Source organism: Carcharhinus amblyrhynchos, chromosome 2, assembly GCF_965287045.1.
Source record: "Carcharhinus amblyrhynchos chromosome 2, sCarAmb.v2.hapA, whole genome shotgun sequence".
Classification (NCBI taxonomy): Eukaryota; Metazoa; Chordata; class Chondrichthyes; order Carcharhiniformes; family Carcharhinidae; genus Carcharhinus; species Carcharhinus amblyrhynchos.
In genome coordinates, this window is record NC_137325.1 from 139,825,204 (window position 1) to 139,840,193 (window position 14,990).

General features: G+C 43.5%; 1 protein-coding gene across 3 annotated transcripts in view; it reads right to left on the reverse strand.

Moving 5' to 3' along the window:
• The window catches only part of xylb (xylulokinase homolog (H. influenzae)), a 287,142-nt gene that overhangs the window by 61,778 nt on the left and 210,374 nt on the right, over positions 1 to 14,990 (reverse strand). The window lies entirely within an intron of this gene.

Consider the following 14,990-nt stretch of genomic DNA (forward strand, 5'->3'; position numbering starts at 1 on the left):
CCCAGACTCTCCTTACTCTCTGAATACAATCAACAGAATTTTAATACACAAGCTCAACAGCGCAATGCTGAGCTCAACTCATCCCCCCTCCTAGAAGGCAAGATGAGATGAGGATGCCTCCAAAATGGATATTTCTCTTTGAATAACTTTCCCAATTTGAAACTAATTGGGAATATATTGCTGACGAATGTTTCTGGTGTATGTGGGTGGGTTATTCATGGGTTTATTGGCACATTCGGCATATCTTGGTGGGGGCGGGTTTAGCATTTCACACACGTACCGATGTATTTTAGTAAACATGCCGGGCGATCACACATGATGTCTACTCGGATGAGAAATTCAGCAGGTGCGACTTTTATTTTTGTTCATGGAGTAGAAGTGGCACAAGTGCCACCGCAGATTCCCGAGAGGACTACACAACATCACTGCCAACTCAACAGTTGAAATTGGCCAACAATTTATTACGTAAATAGTCACATGTGCAGATACCAGTATAAGCTGCAGCTTTCACATGGAAGTCAATTAAAAGCTGCTACCAGCTGGAGTTTGATTCAGCAACTGAATTCACAGCGATTAAATATATTAATAAGTTTATTTACAAAAAAGGTGCAACAGTAGCATTTTGCTGTTGGCATTTGCGATTTTTCTGGAATTATGTGATGGAACTGTGTTGCTTTGCTATTGCGATAGTAAGTACTATGTTAGTGCCATGGCCTCCCAGTAAGTGTATCTTGTGGTCTCTCTCTCTTTCTTTCTCACCTACCTGGTTCATTCCACTGGCAGGCAATGAAGCCATTTTATACAGAACCCACACCTTAGGGTCCAGAAGTGCTAATATGAGATTAACCACAATGTAGAAGCAGTTTACCTGAATTAAGGGGAGATGATGGCTGAGTAGTACTTAGAACATAGAACATAGAACATTACAGCGCAGAACAGGCCCTTCGGCCCACGATGTTGCGCCGACCAGCTTTTAAAAAAAACACTGACCCACTAATCTAAACCAATCCCATTTCGTCCATAAACCTATCCACAGATCTCTTAAACGCCCCCAAACTAGGCGCATTTACAACTGCAGCTGGCAGGGCATTCCAGTCCCTCACCACCCTCTGGGTAAAGAACCTACCCCTGACATCAGTCCTATAACTACCCCCCCTTAATTTAAAGCCGTGCCCCCTCGTGCTAGCTTTCTCCATCCTAGGAAAAAGGCTATCACTATCCACCCTGTCTAAACCTCTAATCATCTTATATGTTTCAATAAGGTCCCCTCTTAGCCGCCTTCTTTCCAGCGAAAACAACCCCAAATCCCTCAGTCTCTCCTCATAGGATCTCCCCTCCATACCAGGCAACATCCTGGTAAACCTCCTCTGCACCCTCTCCAAAGCCTCTACATCCTTCCTGTAATGTGGGGACCAGAACTGCACACAATACTCCAAGTGCGGCCGCACCAGAGTTGTGTACAGTTGCATCATGACGCTGCGACTCCTAAATTCAATCCCCCTACCAATAAACGCCAAGACACCGTATGCCTTCTTAACAACCTTATCTACTTGATTCCCAACTTTCAGGGATCTATGTACACATACACCTAGATCCCTCTGCTCCTCCACACTATTCAAAGTCCTCCCGTTAGCCCTATACTCAACACATCTGTTATTCCTACCGAAATGAATTACCTCACACTTCTCCACATTAAACTCCATCCGCCACCTCGCGGCCCAGCTCTGCAACCTTTCTAAGTCACCCTGCAAACTATGACACCCTTCCTCACAATCTACCACACCTCCGACTTTGGTGTCATCAGCAAACTTACTAATCCACCCAACTATACCCTCATCCAGATCATTAATAAAAACTACAAACAGCAGTGGCCCCAAAACAGATCCCTGAGGCACACCATAATAACTATCGTACTATCATACTATCGTACTAGCATACTATCATAATAATAATCACTAATAATCCAAAAACTCAGTTCGGGCTGCACGGTGGCACAGTGGTTAGCACTGCTACTTCACAGCACCGGGTTCAATTCCCGGCTTGGGTCACTGTCCGTGTAGAATTTACACGTTGTCCCGTGTCTACGTGGGTTTCTTCTGGGTACTCCGGTTTCCTCCCAGAGTCCAAAGATGTGCAAGTTAGGTGGATTGGCCATGCTAACATTACCTCTTAGTGTCAGGGGAACTAGCTAGGGTAAATTGGGTTATGGGGATAAGGCCTGGGTGGGATTATGGTCTGTGTAGGCTCGATGGGCTGAATGGCCTCCTGCTGCACTGTAGGATTCTATCTATCAGCTAATGTTCTGGGGACCCGGGTTCGAATCCCACCATGGCAGATGGTGGAATTTAAATTCCATCAAAATGATCTGGAATTAAGAATCTACTGATGATCATGAAACTGTTGTTGATGGTCAGAAAAGCACATCTGGTTCACACATGTCCTCTAAGGAAGGAAATTTGTCATCCTTATCCAGCCTGGCCTCCACGTGACTCCAGTCACAGCAATGTGTTTGACTCTCAATTGCCCCCAGGCAACCAGGGATGGACAACAAATGCTGGCCAGCCAGCGATGCCCATGTCCCACGAATGAATAAAACGAATATCAATACCAATGTCAAACAAAGTCAGTAACTCATAAACCAGGGGTGTTATTTTCCTAAGTTATTCATTTTTTCATGTGTCACAACTGGCTTACATTAACACTGCAATGAAGTTACTGTGAAAATCCCAGAGTTGCCACACTCAGGTGCCTGTTCAGGTACAATAAGGGAGAATTTAGCATAGCCAATGCACCTAACCAGCCCCACTCATTGGCCAATGGGACAAGAAGGTAAGATCACCTCCACAGTTGCCAAGAAACTCTGCCATATCTTGGGAGTCAATGTGAACCTCTCCCAGCAATCCTTTAATGGTCCCAAGCCACTGACTTTTAGCACACTGTCTGTTCCTTGATTCAAATTCCCCACATCATGTCAAAGCCTTTTACAGGCTACAGAGGAGATTTATTCAAATGATACTATGGATGTTTTTTATTCTTTCATGGACATAGACAAATCTGGCTAGGCCCTAATTACCCTCAAGATGGTGAGTAATTAACCTCAAGAAGGTGCACCCACAGTGCTGTGAGGGAGAGAATTCCAGAACTTTGTTCCAGCGACCGCAAAGGAATGGCAATACATTTCCAAGTCAGGATGGTGAATGACTTAGAGGGGACCTGTAGGTGGTGGTGTTCCCAGGTATCTGCTGCTCTTGTCCTTCGAGGTGTTACAGATCATTGGTTTGGAAGGTGCTGTCAAAGGATCCTTGGTGATTTGCAACTCTTCAGTTATATGGAGATACTAGCATTGTTCTCCTTGGGGCAGGGGATGTAAAGGAGAGGTTCTATAGAAATGCTCAAAATTATGAAGGGTTTGATGGAGGAAATAAGGAGAAAGTTGTTTCCAGTGGCTTCCAGAGCACATAGCCGAAAGAATCAGAGATAAGTTGAATTGAATAAGCTGAATCAGAAAAAGCTGGCACACCTTAATAACAAAGACACTTATGTCAGACTCCTATTTATTGACTACAGCTCAGTCTTCAACACCATTATTCCGACAAATTCATCTCCAAACTCAGTGGCCTGAGTCTTGGTTCCTCCCTGCGCAACTGGATCCTGAACTTCCTAACTCACAGGCCATAATCAGTAAGGATAGGCAACAACACCTCCTCCACGATCATCCTCAAAACATGAGCCTCACAAGGCTGTGTTCTCACCCCCCACTACACTCCTTGAGTATGACTGTGGCCAAAGTCCCCTCCAAATCAATTTTCAAATTTGCTGACAACACCACTGTAGTGGGTCAGATCTCAAACAATGACAAGACAGAATACAGGAATGAGATAGAGAATCTGGTGAGCTGGTGTGACAACAATAGTGTCCCCCTCAATGTCAACAAAATGAAGGAGATTGTCATCAACTTCAGGAAGCTTAGTGGAGAATATGCTCCTGCTTATATCAACGGGGAAAAAGTAGAAACGGTCAAAAGCTTCAAGTTTTTAGGTCTCCAGATCACAAACAACCTGTTCTGGTCCCCCTATGCCGACATTATACTTAAGAAAACCTACCAATGCCCCTATTTTCTCAGAAGACTAAGGAAATTTGGCATGTCCGCTACGACTCTCACCAACTTTTACAGATGCACCATGGAAAGCATTCTTTCTGGTTGTATTACAGCTTGGTATGGCTTCCTCTCTGTCCAAGGCCACAAGAAACTACAAAAGGTCACAAATGTAGGCCAATCCATCATGCAAACCAGGCTCCCATCCATTGGACCCCAGACATTCTCTGTTCCACCTTCTTCCATTGAGAAAAAGATTACAAAGGCCTGAGGTCATGTACCAATCGACTCAAGAATAGCTTCTTCCCTGCTGCCAACAGGCTTTTCAATGGACTTAACTTGCATTGAGTTGATCTTTCTCTGCATCCTAGCTATGACTGTAACACTGCAGTCTACACCTCCTCCTTTCCTTCTCTATGAACAGTATGCTTTGTCTTTATAGCACGCAAGGAACAATACTTTTCACTGTATATTAATATGTGTCATTAATAAATCAAATCAAATCAAAACAATCAGCCACATGAGTCTAATGCAGAAAATGCAAATTGGCAGCTATAGCTACTGATCCCATTGAGAAGCCTCGGGAAAGAGAGGAGCACTTGGGTCTGAACGTACCTGCATCTAATTGTTGGCAGTCTGCTCGAACCTTGACTTTCAGGATAATTGTGGAAAAATTGTATTGACAAAAACACAATAGTTGTGTACAATGCTTTAATGCAATGTGGTTGACTCTCAACTGCCCCCTGAAATGGCCTAGCTAGCCACTTTGTTGTATCAATTGCTCAACTCCACAACACGTGGACTGTAGCGTTTCAGGAAGGCAGCTCACCACTACCTTCTCAGGGGCAACAAAATGCTGGCCAACCAGCCACGTCCCACGAATGAATAAAAAAAAGTACCCCCATATCGGTGGCAATTGCCAATTTAGGTTCGTCTCATAGTTGAGGAACCCGAAGGTGTGAGAAAACTGAAGCACAGTTACATTCATCTTCCGACTGATAGCAATGTAATTCTTCACTTTCAACAAGGCAAAATGCAGCTAAATGACTAATTGGTTTAGTCGATGACCTCCCTCTCTGCTCCATGGTGCTCGTGCTTATAGTTGATGCTTATAGTTGAGGCTGCTTCCAGCTTAAACCCATTTTGGATGTGTCCCCTGCAGCAAGAATTCCAACTCTTCACCATCAAGGCAAAGCAGCCTTGGCTACTTTCCCCCACGATCAATCAGGCAGCTATTTTGCACAATCTCAATTTTTCTTTCCTTGACAAATTGCAGCCCTTTCAGTGCCATGTCTTTTTTGGATTTTGCGATCCCAAAACAATTTGATTTGATTTGATTTCTTATTGTCACACATATTGGGATACAATGAAAAGTACTGTTTCTTGCACGGTATACAGACAAAATACACCATTCATAGAGTACATAACCCATTTAGTTCACTAATGTCTTTAGGGATGGAAGTCTGCTGTCCCTACCTGGTCTGGCCTACATGCGACTCCAGAGCCGCAGCAATGCGGTTGACTCTCAACTGCCCTCTGAACGAGGGCAACTAGGGATGGGCAATAAATGCTGGCCAGCCAGCAACGCCCATGTCCTACAAATGAATAAAAAAAGACATTGTGGAGAAGAAAAAGAAAGGGTGCAAAATGTAGTGTGAGTCATAGCTCGGGTGTAGAGAAAGACCAACTTAGTGCGATTAGGCCATCCAAAAGTAGGCCATCCAGGCGGCACAGTAGCACAGTGGTCAGAACTGCCACTTCACAGCTCCAGGGACCTGGGTTCACTTCCCGGCTCGGGTCACTGTCTGTGCAGAGTTTGCACATTCTTCCCGTGTTTGTGTGGGTTTCCTCCAGATACTCCGGTTTCCTCCCACAGTCCAAAGATGCGCAGGTTAGGTTGACTGGCCAAGCTAAAATTGCCTCTTAGTGTCCTGCGGTGTGTAGGTTAGAGGGGTTAATGGGTAAATATGTAGGGATACAGGGCTAGGGCTTGGGTGGGGCTATTGTTGGTGCAGGCTCGATGGGCCCACTGTAGGGTTTCTATATATTTTTATATTAAAAGTCTGATTACAGCAGGGAAGAAGCTGTTCTTGAGTTGGTTGGTACATGATCTCAAACTTTTGCATCTTTTTCCCGAAGAAAGTAAGTGGAAAAGAGTATGTGATATTCATATTGTGTTCCAACAGTTCCATGGTTTGGACAGTGCTGCTTTTTGCAAAATACTTGAAGAAGCTGAAAGGCACAAGAGAACACACGGGGTCCTTAATTATGCTGGCTGCTTTTCCAAGGCAGCAGGAAGTATAGACAGAGTCACTGGATGGGACACTGGTTTTCGTGATGGATTGGGCTTTGTACACAATCCTTTTGCAGTTTTTTTGCGATCTTGGGCAGAACAGGAGCTATACCAAGCTGTAATACAACCGGAAAGAATGCTTTCTATGGTGCCACTTTAAAAATTGGTGAGAGCCGCAGCTGGCATGCCGAATTTCCTTAGCCTCCTGAGACAATAGAGGCATTGGTGGGCTTTCTTAACTACAGTGCTGCATGGGGCTGCCACATAAGAGGGTCAACTATAAGAGGGCCAAATCGCCAGACAAGATTCTCTTGTGCCTTTCAGCTTCTTCAAGTAAGTGACACTGACTTTGCAAAAAGCAGCACTGTCCAAACCATGGAACGGCTGGAGCACACTATGAATATCACAAATGAGTAGCTATTACCTCAAGTAGACCCTAGCACACAATAGCCCTATTCCACTGGTGTCTCTTCCAAATATTTTAAGTTTATTTAATAGTGTCACAAGTAGGCTTACATCAAAACTGCATTGAAGTTGCCTTACCAACTAGCTTTCATATAAAAGAAGGATCTGAAATCCATAGCAAGCCAAAAGGGTGAAAAGGAGAACAAAGAGTTACCTGCCACCATCAGACTTTTGAATGGACCTACCTTGCATTAAGTTGATCTTTCTCTACACCCTAGCTATGACTGTGACACTATATTCTGCATTCTCTAAGATGGATATAGAGGGGTAGGGGCCAAACTCGGACAATTGGGACTAGCTTAGTGGTTAAAGAAAAGGAGCGGCATGGACAAATTGGGTCAAAGGGCCTGTTTCCATGTTATAATCTTCTATGACTCTCCTTTCCTTCTCTATGAACGGTACGCTTTGTCTGTATAGCACACAAGAAACAATACATTTTACTATATACCAATATATATGACAATAATAAATCATTAAATCAAATCAATCAAATTAAATCAAGTTATTGTGAAAATCCCCTAGTCGCCACACTCCAGTGCCTGTTCGGGTACACTGAGGGAGAAGTTAACATGGCCAAAGCACCTAACAAGCAAGTCTTTCAGACTGTGGTCACGTCATTATGAGATTGCTGAACTGGGTTGTGGGTTGCTATGTAGAGTTCGTAGTTGAGGGGCATCATTTTGTTAGTTGTATTTCCCCAATCAACTGCAAGCTGAGGTCGCCAATACTTAGTGGGATGAACTTTTCGGCAAGCTACACTGATTGACACAGTAATGGCGCGATTATGCAACATTAGTTAGAAAAGCAATTTTTTAATAAAAAATAACTCATCCCGCCCGCCACATATAAATCACACAGCCTGTCTATTCCAAACGGTCTTATCGAGAGGTAGACTAATTGATGAAACATCACGTCAAGAATCAGCCAAGGTTTGCAAGAAAGAAAGTTTCATTCGTCAGCAAAAGTCACAAGTCAAATTAGCAAGAAAAAGTCATGGCGCATTTATCAGTGTCTGATCTCTGTGACACATATTCTCACCGTACAACCTGTAGAAAACGGAATGATTAGTGTGTGAGGCTGTCAGAGCCTGATGACTGATTTATTCCCTGGCTAGTAAATCTTGCTAGCAAGAGGGTCTAAGATTAATCTGTAGAAATATATGATACATAGACTCTTTTTTTCATCATGTCCAATAAACTGGAATGGGTATTAATGAAAGATTTAACAAAACCTGTGGGAAATATGAAATTTCCCTCAACCTATTGCCTGCAAGGCTGCTGCACTAGCCAGCAGTCATTTTAACGGTGTGGAGTGGCGCACTTTAACCCTGTTGTTATCACAGGCAGGGAGAAGTAGTTTGGCGGTGCTGTATGTCAATTTCATGGATTATCTGTACTGAGATTGTTAATGGCAGCACAAGTAGTCTTAAAGTTTTACTTGTTCTGAGGATGTGAATAATGGTGCCAAGGTCTTATTTACTGTTCATTCCCAGTATCACTGCCATTTATTCTGAGCAACAAGTTGGCTGGCTCGACCGCTTCAACAGATATTACGAAGAAAAAAGTAGGAAGCCTCACACAGCAGGTTAAAGTCCAACAGGTTTATTTGGAATCACGAGCTTTCAGAGCTCTGCTCCTTCATCAGGTGAGTGCAGAAACTCATCAGAGGATTTGATTTCATTTATTATTTCACATGTATTAACACACAGAGAAAAATGTTGTTTCTTGTGCACTATACAGACAAAGGAAGGACTCTGAAATCTCGTGATTCCAAATAAATCTGTTGGGCTTTAACCTGCTGTTGTGAGACTTCTTACTGTGCCCATCCCAGTCTTACGCCGGCACCTCCATATCAAAGAATAAAAGAACAAAGTACAACACAGAGACAGGCCCTTTGGCCCACCAAGCCTGTGCCGATACGTGATGCATTTCTAACTAAAGATATTTTGCCTCTACGCAGCCCATTTCCTTCTGTCTGTCAAGGTGCCTCTTAAACATTGCCATTGTATCAGCTTCTACCACCTCCTCTGGCAGCGCATTCCAGGCACTTACCACCCTCTGTGTAAAAATCTTGCCTCTCACATTTGTTTCAAACATTCCCCCTGTTATTTTAAACCTATGTCCCCTAGTAATTGACATTTCTACCCTGGGAGTCGACCACATCATGTGGGACTCAAACGATGTGTAGGTTCAATTAGGCAAAGGCGGCAGGCTCCCTTCCATGAAAGATATGTGTTAACCAGCTGGGTTTTTACAAACATTGGTAAATTTAATGGACATTTTTATTCTGGTGCCAGCCCATGAATTACCAGAATCCTTGCCAAGTAGCTTTCACATAAAAGAAGGATCTGAAATCCATAGCAAGCCAGAAAGGTGAAAATAAGAACAAAGAGTTAACTGCAGAAACAACAATACAGCAAGGAAACTAGCAAGCAAAGCATTAATCTCAAATACCTTGCAATGCAGATACACAAAGTCGCCTCTCCAAATCATCTTCCAGACTTTCCTACGTAGTTTCTTCAACACCATCTATTCTGTAATGGTCCTGGACCAGAACCTCGAGGTATTTTACGAAGCCAGACTAGACCATAACAATTTTCTACTTTGGTATAAATGTGAGGAAAGAATGCTTCACTCCAGCAATAATTCCACTGACAAATTAGGTATCTATTTTATCAAAACAAGCTTATTAACACATTTAAGTGTAACTCTAAAATTAACTCTTACAGGTTGAATGATCTTTAAACATGAAGGAACAACTTTAATTTCACTATTTCAGTTCCAAATAAGCAACTTTATTCGTAGAGACTTAAAACCAATTTTAAATATAGTTAGCAATCATAAATATACTTGCTATAATAAGTGTATATATTCTGAGGCTTTGCTCCCTGAGTTAAGGCTCACCAGCCAGGGGAGACATCCTGTCCACTTCTACCCCGGCATGCACTGTTAGAATTTCATAAATTTCAATGAGACTACTTCTCATTTTTCCGCACTCGAGAGAATGAAGGTCCAGTTTTCAGCATGGGTTTCTTCTGGGCGCTCTTGTTTCCTCCCACAGTCCGAAAGACGCGCTGGTTAGGTACACTGATCACGCTAAATTCTCCCACAGTCTGCCTAAACAGGCGCCAGAGTGTGGCGACTAGAGGATTTTCACAGTAACTTCATTGTATGTTAATGTAAGTCCTTACAGATGCTGCCAGGCTGATTGAGATTTTCCAGCATTTTCTCGTTTGGTTTCAGATTCCAGCATCTGCAGTAATTTGCTTTTACTCAGTTAGTTAATGTAAGTCTACTTGTGACACTAATAAATAAACTTAAAAAACTTAAACTTAAAAATAACTTAAAAGTGTTGGGGGGGAGAGGGCCTGGCTAAAATACTCCATCAGAATCGGTACAGACTTGATGGGCTGAAGAGTCTCTTTATGCACTATACACATTCTATGAGCCAATCCTGCCATCCCAGCGATTAATCTGGTGACCCTCTATTGCACTTCCTCGATGACAAATCGTGACGCAATCTCAGGTTCTTCTGGCAGTAATCACCCATGTCTCAGTGTTCACTGCTTGTTGCCATGCAGGGATCATGCAGGTTCTCACTGCTGCCATTATGGCTGTGGACCTCTTTGTTCGAAGAAGTCTGCAGATTCTTATAGCTGCAATCTGCCCTCCAACAGATGAGGAGGATTGTGATGTGTAGTAATGGGGGAATAACGATGGCAGGGTGGAGCACAGATCTGTTGTCCCCTCCCAGGAGAACATTCATGCTCCCACCACTGCCAGTCTGTTAGTGTCCCTGCTGCTGCCTGTCAGGAAGCCCATCTGGTCTGCAGCCATTCAAACCGAGGCAACCTGAAGTCAGGCACTCAATGTGAAACCTTCTGCAATATCTCCCAATGAAAGTTAACAGACTTCCATCAGCCATGCTGCAGTTACAGACATTACAACAAAGCTTGAAACCAGGCAAAAGCATCCATATTGCAGGCACTAAGAGAATGGTTTGGTTTTGTGTGTATAATTGGATGTGCTGTTGGATAAAGCTGTTACGGAAAGATCTTTTGTTGGTGACTTTTATTTCAAGGCATAGGCCAAGTGGACAGCGTGATGGTACATAATAGATCAAAAGGTGGGCAATTGTGGAATAATGGTATTGAGGGGATGGCACATTAGGGAAAGTGGAATCTCAGTAACCACTCATGGACAGCTCATCTAGAGGGAAATGGGTCCCAGACATCTCCTCTTCCTCCTCCTCCATCTCCCAGGTGGCCTCTGAATACCTGCAGGCAAAGGCTGCACCCACATTATAGTTTGCGGAAGATACAGTAGACCAATGCTAATTTGAACACCCGCTATAGTGAGAACGGGCAGGCTTCCCTGGGTGGTCCAGGCAGCGGGACCATTGTTTCAGGATGCCGATGGTTTGCTCAATGATGCGGTCGCCATGTTGTTCTTAAGTAGTCGGGTGGCAGGGAATGGCCATGAGCCAGGCGTCACTAAGTAGCCAGCCTCTCATTTTTCTTTGTGGTCCAAAGATTGCAGGGATGGTCAGTTGTCTCAGGATGAAGTGGCTATTTACCGCCATGATGTCTTGTGCTCACCATCTGCATCTTGATGGAGCAGTAGTTATATACATCTGGTACATCTCCCCATTTGCTTGCAGTGTCCATATTTAAGACAGAAATGGAAAGGTTCTTGGATGGTAGAGGAAATCAAAGGTTACAGGGAAAAGGCGAGAGAATGGGGTTGAGAAACTTATCAGCCATGTTTGAATGGCAGTGCAGACTTGATGGGCTGAATGGCCAAATTCTGCTCCTATATCTTATGGTCTTATGGAGTGATGTGTGTAAAATAGATGGTTGCCTGCAACATTGGCATCTCGCAACCCTTGCGAGCACACTGGCCACCACTATTTCTGCTCAGGGCTTCTGTAGCACTGGTCACGCAGATGACAGTGCCACGCAGCCCAATTTCCAGCCAATAGTGTCTCCAACATTTGATATCGGCGAAGTCTACATTAATGGTGAGCTGCTAAATTGAAATTGTCTCTCAGTTTTAATGTAAATGGTATTCACTGGAAGTTGGCTGGTTCCTGATCAAGAACAATTATGTGGTAATTTTTTTTTAAAACATAATCAGCTTTGATATTAAGCCAGCAAATGTCATCCAAAAGGTTCTTGTCACTTCACATTAAGTCAGTCTTGTACTCCTGCAGCTCCAACCTTGTCACTGCTCATGCACCTCATAGCAGCCCCATCTTTCATCTGCACTCTGCTTAATGCAGCTCATGTCCTCGAACAACCTCAAATTGTGCTACCTCTGTCGCAGCCAGTTGGCTTTAAGTTGTCTTTTAACCCTTCATCACAGAAGTCCAAGGCATAATGGGCAACAAACTGGGACTGTGAGGAACAGCTGTTCTGAAACTGAAGGGCTACTGGATCACTACGATCCTGTCAAATGCTTCACAGTTAATATGCACTTGTCTTCTCATTTTAACTAAAGAAAGACAATAACAGTACCATCTGTTTCTCCGAATGAGCTAACTTTCATTTGGAGTATTTACCTTTCTCCCTTTAGCCCAGGACAAATTAACATATAAACAAGGAAGAGGAATAGACCATTCAGCCCCTCAAGCCTGCACCATCATTTAATAAGATCATGGCTGGTATGATTGGAACATAAGACAAGAACTTGGAGCAGGGGCAGGCCATCTGATCTCTTGAGTCTGCTCCATCATTCAATAAGATCATGGCTGATCTTTTCATGGACTCAGCTCCACTTACCCACCCTCTCACTATAACCGTTAATTCCTTGACTGCTCAAAAAATTACCTAGCCTTGCCTTAAAAACATTCAATGAGGTGTCATTGAACATTCAAGTGCTTCACTGGGTAGGGAATTCCATAGATTCACAACCCTTTGGGTGAAGCAGTTCTTCCTCAACTCAGTCTGAAATCTGCTTCCTTTATTTTAAGATGAAAGGCATGACCAAGCTGGCTACCTAACCATCAATTCTCATCTTACAAGTTATATTGAGCTTATTTTTAATTAATCTGGCACAGCCTCAAGATAAGGAGGGGGGGGTGCGGTTTAGAACGGAGTTGAGGAGGAATTTCTTCACTCAAAGGATGGTGAATCTCTGGAATTCTCTGCCCGTTGAAGTGGTGGAGTCTGCCTCGCTAAATATTTTTAAGACGCGGATTGATAGGTTTTTGATAGGCAAGGGGATTAAGGGTTATGGGGAGAGGGTGGGAATGTGGAACTGAGACACGACAGATCAGCCATGATCTTATTGAATGGCGGGGCAGGCTCGAGGGGCTAAATGGCCTACTCCTGCTCCTATTTCTTACGTTCTTATGTTAATCTCATCAGCTTGCATAAACTAGGCCTAATTAGCAATTCAGAAATTACATCCAATGCCACTGTGACAAAAGTAAACTATCCCTCTTGCTCCTGTGTTCCTCCTTGCCCTGCTTAATCTGTCTGTAGCTTCTGACATGGTAACCACACCATTCTCAAAGCTTCCGCACTGCCATCCAGCTGGGTGAAACTAGTTGTTTGCTTCCATTCTCTTCCTTCTTATCGACAGACAATCACCTTCAATGGCTTCTCTACATCTTTCCATACTAAAAACTCTGGTGTCCCCCAATTTCTCCTCTCCTGCTCATTTATCATCAACATTTTGTCCCCCTCCCCATGTACCCATGACATCATCCAAAAATACGGCATCATTTTTCACATGTTCAAAGTTTATTTATTAGTGTCACAAGTAGGCTTACATTATCACTGCAATGAAGTTACTGTGAAAATCCCCTATTCGCCACACTCCGGCGCCTGTTCAGATACACTGAGGGAGAATTTAGCATGGTCAATGCATCTAACCAGCACATCTTTCGGACTGTGGGTGGAAACCGGAGGAAACCCAAGCAGACACAGGGAGAACGTGCAGTCTCCGCATAGACAGTGACCCAGTCCGAAATCGAACCCGGGTCCCTGGTGCTGTGAGGCAGCAGTGCAAACCACTGTGCCACCATGCTGCCCACTTGCTGATGATATCCAGCTCTACTGTACACTCAACTCTGTCAACTATTCTACTGTCAGTAACTATCAGACTACTTATTTGTTATCCAGTACTGAATGAGCAATACTCCAATTGTATATTGGGAAGATCATTAGCAGAGGTATGGTATTCGGCCCATCGAGACTGCTCTGCATCAATAGACTCGAGGCTGATCTGACTGGACCTTAACTCCACTTCCCTACTTGTCCACCCCCACATCAACTCTCACCTGACCTTCACTCCCTTAAGAATCAAAAATCAATGTAACTCAGTACTGAATGTATTTAATGGAGCAGCCTCCACTACTCTCTGTGGAAGAGAAATCAAAAAGATCAATGACCATCGGCAAGAAGAAATTCCTTCCAATCTCTACCTTAAATGGGAGACATTTTATTTCGAAACTGCACCTCCAGTTCTACACTTCTGCGCGAGGGGATACATCCTCTCAGCATCTACAATGTCAAGCTCCCTCAGAATCTTTCATGTTTCAGTAAGATCACCTCAAAAAGAATAGTCATTTAAATGAGATATGGGAGGGCTGCTTGATTATGAAATTATACTTCAGTATGCAGCATTTTTTTCCAAGATGGCACAGGGTGAGGTGACTTTTTGTAAGCTGTGCCCAGCATATCTTCTAATTCTATCTTTTACTCTCATTCTATGCTTCTAAAACTTATATTCTACACCATCTCTTTTCCTTCTCTATGAAAGATATGCTTTGTCTACATAGCGCATAAGAAACAATACTTTTCACTGCATACTAATACATGTGACAATAATAAATCAAATCAAATCAAAAATCTCATTCTTCTAAACTCTACTAAGTACATGATCAACCTGCTCAGCCTGTGGTAATGTGGCAGCTTTAAGAGAAGGGGCGGGAGGTGTTCCCTGAGGGCCAATCAGGCTGAACCCTACAGAATTCCTACAGTGCAAAAAGAGGCCATTTGACCCATCAAGCTTGCACCAACAACAATCCCAGCCAGACTCTATCCCTGCAACCCCAGGTATTTACCCTGTTAATCCCCCTAACCTACCCATCTAGGGACACTAGAGGGCAATTTAGCGTGGTCAATCCACT